This window comes from Clytia hemisphaerica, unplaced genomic scaffold (assembly GCF_902728285.1).
Source record: "Clytia hemisphaerica strain Z4C2 unplaced genomic scaffold, Clytia hemisphaerica genome assembly, whole genome shotgun sequence".
NCBI lineage: Eukaryota > Metazoa > Cnidaria > Hydrozoa > Leptothecata > Clytiidae > Clytia > Clytia hemisphaerica.
In genome coordinates, this window is record NW_027104191.1 from 85,799 (window position 1) to 93,398 (window position 7,600).

Below are 7,600 nucleotides of genomic sequence, written 5' to 3' on the forward strand. Positions count from 1 at the left end.
TGACCTAGTTAAATTCAAATCATTATCTCTGACGTTATTGAGAGGTCATTAATTTCAATAATTTTAAGAAATGTTGGGCATAGTGCAAACGGATACTTAGCAATAAAGGTAATGAAGATGATAGAGAAAACTAATGACATTCTTTTAGTCTAGCTTAAGTTATCTAACAAATTATAGTAGGCTAACCTATGTTTCAATTTCCTTCAAGTTCTGTATACTGCCTTTTCGACCGTGGCTGCCAATTGCCGCGCGGGTATTCTTTTGTCCACTTTATCCTACTATAACGGTCCCAGTCGTTTTTAAAATACAATGAAATTACAATTACAAATCTCTTCAACTGAAAAGTTCGACATGGTCTAAAACCGCCTTGTAGGGTTTTTCTTTAGAATTAAGATTCACCAAACACATCAGCTGTTTTATAAAGGATGGAGTTGTTCCTTGATCACAGAGTATGAAGTAAAAATTCTGAATCTAAAATGTTGTCTATCCCCTACAATCATGGACAAAATATTTGAGACAGAGGGGATTTCCCTGAGAAACTTTAAACACCACAAATGATTTTTAAGCGCGTTAAACTAAAGTTGAAAATAGAGTTCTAACTCTGAGTTTTAACATGAGACTTAGGCCTTAGGATCTCAGGATTTAAAAGCTCAAATTTGTTCCAATATAACTTGGAATATAGCCTAGAAGCCACCGAACCCCTCCAAAATCAAAATGTTCAATGAAAGAAAGTGAAAGTGCTAAAATAGCGATTCTCGCTCGGACTTTAAATTCTGAAAAACGTTAAAATACACTAAAATCTCAATATATTTCGACCATGATTGTAGTTTGTGCAACTGATGTATCTTCAATTAACGTTTCATTTAATTTCCAATTTGTTTTAGTAAAATATAATGTCCCTAATTCAGTTTACACCAATAGCAGTTGCACTCTGACAGTTTATTATCATCACGTTCAATTATAAACACATTCAAGGGGATTAGTTAGTGGTGCTTTTTTAGGAAAACTATAAGTTTGATTAAGTACCAAATAATTTCAATTTTCATCAAAAAACGTCCTCATTAAGCAAAATTTCTTCCTTGAAAACATGCATCCTTAAAGGTCAAGATTAAAAGGAAAAATATAACTTTTGATTGAGAGATAATTTCAGTTTTCATCAAAATATGTCCTCATTAAAAATAAACATTAAAAGTTTGTGCATGCATCTTTATAGGTCAGGATAAACAATATTGTGTTTCAAAATATATATGAAACGTTTTTTATAAAAACACCCAAAACTTTTGAAACCATCGGATGTTCTTAACTTTTTGATTCTTAAGCCAAAAAATGTTTCTTATTCTCACCATTTTGTGAGCATTTTTTTACTTGTAAGAATATTTCTTCATCAGTTTTCTGTATAGAGAATTTGTTTCAGCGAGTTAAATATTTTTTGGTTTGAAAAAAATCTCATTTGTGCACGGGTTGTTTTTAAAGTTATTTTAGATGTTCACCAAACTACTTTTTCCTGGCTTATAAAAAAGGAATAAAACTTTTCTGGTTGGACTTCTTAAAATCTGATTTGAATTTTTATTGGAAGAATGCTTGAATATCGAAAAAAAAAAATTTTGAATTGAAAAAATTAAATTGTACGGGAACGTAAAAATTCCTATTTTTAAACTATTGCTTTAAATCAGTAGACTCTCGGTTATTCGAAGCTCCAAGTGGGGTAAGAATATAATTCGAATAACCGGGAGTTCGAATAACCGAAAAATTCGTTTTCCCACCAGATTCTCAACTTACCCTTAATTGGAGGGAATTTTCTGAAGTAATGAGGCATTGCGGTTCAGTTGAGGGTAAAAATTTGAATAACTGAGGATGATTTAGCCTGTAATGTACCTTATTGGTATTATATTTCGCGTGTTACAAAATTTCGCGGGTACTTAATTTCGCGATTTTTTTGGCCAAATTTCGCGAAATTTAATACCGTTTAATTTTTTCAAAAATACGAATAACTGAAAGTTTGAATAACTGAAGTTCGAATAGCCGAGAGTGTTTTTGCCTGGGTTGAGTAAGCAGATCCAAGGGGAACGCGATCTCACTTCAAATAACCGAATTATTCGAATAAGTGCAGGTTCGAATGACCGGGAGTCTAATGTATTTCTTTTTTGTTTGACATTCTTCAACCAATTTTTCACTTCCAACAAGTGATATACCGTTGAAAAAATAATTCAAAAAACTTTTAAAACGAAGATTTAGCAATAGCTAAACCCAAATATCCAAGTTATGACTTAAACTAAATCAAGGAACTTCATTTCTCTACTCAAGGAACTTGACATGCAATTAATTAGATTTCTCTGGTTTTAAGACTTTTAAGCTCAAATATTATAGACCTATGAATTATCTTTTCAAAGATTATAATTTGATAGAATTGAAGCATTGGTTGAAATATAGCAAACAAAACAAGAATTAGGTGCAAGAGGGGCGAGACAATATTAACAAAATAAAACGGACTCTTCCAAAAAGAATCTGCAAAGAAATAAGATGAAAATAATCAGTTTGCTAAACTTTTTCAAAAGTCTGCATTCTGTGAAAGGTCTTTGACGATGATAAAAATGCAACAGTACTGGTCTTGTCAAAAACAATTTCGAGGCCTCTTTCGAGCATCTAGCATGATAAAGTGAAAAATATGTTAGAAAATATTTCTTTTGAAAAGGAAATTCACCGTTCATGGCAGAAGTAACCTATTAGTCAATTTCAAGTACATCTTAAGAAGAAACTTACTTCAATAGAATGTTTAAACGAGGTAATGGTGCACTTACATATTCTTCAGCTCTATACACAATCTCTATGTAGCTTGGTCTAAAGTGAAAAGCCTGGTAGATATTTCAAGTGTTTTAATATAGTCAGCTCTATACACAATCTCCATGTAGCTTGATCTAAAGTGAAAAGCCTGGTAGATATTTCAAGTGTTTTAATATAGTCAGCTCTATACACAATCTCCATGTAGCTTGGTCTAAAGTGAAAAGCCTGGTAGATATTTCAAGTGTTTTAATATAGTCAGCTCTGTACACAATCTCCATGTAGCTTGGTCTAAAGTGAAAAGCCTGGTAGATATTTCAGGTGTTTTAATATAGTTAATGTGAGTTATAAATTAGAGTATTTTTGCAGGTGTGGCACCTAAGACGGAAAACATGCACCAATATTTTAATACATTGACCAAATCAGTACTCGAGAGACCATTAATCGGATGATTCACAGATTCTAATGAGCTATTCTGGAGGTTAATGTGTTTTAGGTGAGGCCGAATAATGAAAAACATCTCAACCCCCGCAGGCTAATTTCCAGTAGGTGGTTTAAATTAAGGGCGAGGTGTCTTAATCGATCAAAATTTCCGATTTTATGGGTATTTTCGGTCCTGCCGAAATGTGCATATTAAACTTCAGAACGAGTAGGTAGAAATACATTAAAAAACCCTGATCACTTTGTTGTTCTATGCGTATTTATTCAATGTTTAAAGTTTTGATGTTTTTATTTTGTTATTTCCAAAGCAAAGCCGCCTGCGCAAAAAAAACAGCGAATTTGTTTATTTCCCGAGTGACGCAACAACACACAGTGAAGTCATTGAAATTCATCAGAATCATTTACATCGATATTAACGAGCTCTAGATTAGCAGTTCAAGAATTTAAATTCAATGCGGTTGACCATTTAATGACATATTAATGGTCTTTAATTGCTCATTTAAAGCATCTTTGATACAATGTGGAGGTTCGTGGCTACTTCTTTCTTTTTCTTTACACCGGTAAAATCTAATCTCGTGAATTGATCAATGCGTGCATGGAAGAATATGAAACCGCCTTTTAGACAAGACACTTGTGCCCTAAAAGTATTTTCCTGCTTCAAATTCATACACACCCTTAGTGATGGCTATTTATTTCTGAAATAAATTAACATTTTAGTTCTTCAGCCTTATCCAGGTATTTGCTTTTTCATTTCTTTCATTATTCCTTTCACAAAACGCTCGCAAAAGTACGATTGTACCAACGTACATAAAAAAAACAATGAGAGATCCGAAATGCTCTGGTTGCGAGATTGATAGATATTTTTAAAGAAGGGTTGGTAAGAAATTTACTCGTGTATGTGATTGTTTGCATTCAAAAATTTACAATCAGAGTTAAATACACCTTAAATGACCGTCATTTACATTCAAAAAATATAATTGCATTTTTAAATTAGTTCCTGCTACATGGGATTCATTGCCATCATTACAGCAAACTAAGGCCAACCAATGGTTGAAGGTTTCAAATTCAATTATGTATCCTACAAATTCTTCATCCAACAAATAATTAAATTACTAGAATCTTACTTAAATCCATGCTTTGAAATTCGAACCCAGGAGCTGCTAGGTTTGTGAGATGACAAGATGTTATGTGCCTACGTGCCAGTGGGAATGTTTCTGGAATTTCGCCTTTTTGTAACTCTAGACGAAGGACTGAAATTAGCTTTTGTTTCAACGACCTTTGATAAGGTCAACATAAATATGCTCTCCATTTGCTCCTTCCTCAGGAATGCAAATGCAAACTTAAATTTGAATCCACAACATGTTACTCAAGGGACTGTTCATAAGGAGGTGGGCTGGCCTGCTTAGGTGAGGTGGGATAGATTTTCAAACATCCAGTGATATATTTTTCTGCATCATCTGATTCGTCAAAACCTGCAACGTAACGTTCGAAAATCTATCCCACCTCACTTAGCCGGGCCACGCCGCCTCCATAAAAACAGCCCTAAATTAATCATATTTTCACCTTCTTAACTAATATAAATCAAGATAAGCCTCTAGTGGACATTCTGGCGGAGATTCTAACACTAATGATAGCCCAGCAAACGAGAGGAAAAATAGAATTTGTGCAGGAAGAAATAAAATTGTTTTTCCTTTGGCAACCAAGAAAAATGTTTTTCATTATTTTGTTCATCCGAATTCTACGACATGTAACAAAAAACGGATATCTTCGGAAGTCATTAAAATCCGAAGTTTATTATACTCCTAAAAATAAATACTATTCTCTTTAGGCATTTGAAAAAAAATAACAAGGGGAAGATCAACAGGAATTGACAACTTGATACGTGTGAATTTGTCTAAGGGAAATACATGAATTGCAAAGCATGAAAAGGTTTATATGGCGACGTTATTCTTCGAACTAGGGTTCCCTAGAATATTAAAAGTAGCGCTGCAATTGGGCTAAAAAGGTCACATTTGTCAATAGTGAACAAGGCAAGGAAAAAAATACAGGCTTAAAGGTTGGGAAAATTAAAGTAATTAAGTCGAGAACTTATCATAAGCAAGCAATTTTTCTAGGGCTCAAGCTTGCGTTAAGCAAAACACCAAATTTACTTTTCTCAGAGATATCATACTAACCATAGGTAAAAAAAGAGCTAAAATTCTAACCGCAGCAACTAGCAGCAATTAACAGAACCTAAAGATAAAGTCAATTATTAACTGACAACTGACAATAAACAGGAATTACCCTCTTCTATATCACCAGGAATAAAGCAATTAAAGATTCGGTTATTCATCACCCGGCTCTAATTTACACTATCACGTAGTATCTAAATATAACCAGGAATAAAGAAGGTGTAACGATGTATAAAGAAATATTTTTTAGAGTTGTTTGAGACATTGAACCTGGAAATTACGCCCAACAAAAGATCTGCCACATCTAGATGTTGCTACACGTTTTTTTTTTTATAAGAACATCAAAAATTTTTGAAGCCTTCGGATGTTCTTAGTTTTTTGGATTTGAAGCCTAAAAATGTTCTTAAAATGTTCTTATTTTCAGCATTTTTTGAGCATTTTGATGTAATTTCTTAAGAAATTGCATGTTTTTAAGTCTCCAAAGCCTTTGTATGTTCTTAGAATGTTCTTAAATTTTTGGGCCTCGAAGCCTTATGTTCTTATATAGTTTGTTCTTATAAAAAAAAAACGTGTATTATATACAGTAATATACTTATCTCCGGTGACAAAAAAGGATGAAATGATGCTAATGATGAAATTACGTCTCTGTTTATCACAAATAGAGGTAGTGTCCACTATTTATGATAAATAGAGACGTATCAAGCATCCATAATTTCCTCAAATAGTTTAGCTTCATTACTATCCCCCAAAAGGGTGGATTAAATAGCAAAATGTTTGGCGATACTGCCAAAAGAATTTAATCAAAAAGTTATGGAAAGAGTTAATTATCCCTAAAGCATACTACACGTTTTTTATAAGAACTCCAAAATGTTTGAAGCCTTTGGATGTTCTTAACTTCTTCTTATATAGTTTGTTCTTGTATAAAAAATCACAACAATCACACCAATACAACTTTGAACTTACACAACCTCAAGGTAAACAAGTTGGTATCGTCTGAATTTTCGGGTTCAATAATGTTCAAGTCAAAGCAGATAGAAATTATTGGATAGAATTCATAATTAATGATGTTTATTAAGGTCTGATAGTGATTATCGTCCTATTAGATAATAGCTCTAAGAAGTGGGCTTATAATGAGTTAGCTATTAAGGTGAGGTTTTACAGGTTAGAGCGGGGTAACTTGTGTTTACTGACCAGTAACTATAGCAATAAAAGATGTGAACATTGGTCAAGTAGACCCCCATTTAGATATGAAACTGGGCTTAGGGAGCGTAACAGCTTTCGATATGAAAATCTCTTGGGCGAAGGTAGTTCTGTAATGAGTTTCGAATTTAACTTCCGTATGCTAAAAGTTCTAAATGGGCTGATGCGTAATCTTTAACGATTTCCTTTTCAATGATATTTGTTTTTAACAGACAAGAAAAACAAACCAATTCTAAAGAAATTAAAGATAGAATGAAAAATATTGACTACCGAAAATGAGGGCTAGACAATAGTAACTTATTAGCCCTATTTTGAAGAAGAGCTCGTTGAAAAGAGTTGTTAACGAAAACGTTTGTTGTGTAAATTATTTATGAGCCATTAACGTTGAAACAAATCTTGAAATTAATTTTTCTGTTTCCGCTATGTTTGACGAATATCCGGGTTCATATCTCATTAATGACTTTTCTTTTTATTTGTCTTGTCCCTTGGGGTTATTAAGATTCTTTCATTATAAAGTTTCAATACTGATAGCTTAGTTTATGGCGTGATATTGAACCCCTTGTGCGCTTAATTTCCTGTAAAAATTGAAATTGCAAAAACTGGGAAAGGAATACTGTCCAAATATATACAGTGCGGAAACCACTAAAGTATAACTGTTTGTATTTAAAAAGATATTGAACCTAAGTCGAAATAATTAAACATTTTAATGCACGATTACTGAGTGTTTCCACCGCCAAACATTTGCAAAGAGTAATAAAAGTCTGCGTTGTAGATTTATTTTATGAGTTATTCAATAAACAATAGAAATAGGGTTTGTATAGCGAATAAACTTTAAAATACATTTATGAAGAAGACTTCGTTTGTTCTTGTGATAGACATGAAGGTTTTATTGTTGAGTCGCATCTAATAAGATGTCTAATAAGGGTCGGTAAGAGGTGTTGTTTATGTTAATCAAAAACTTGTTGTGCTTTTATATAGGCAACAACCATTTTTCACAACAAAGTTCTTTA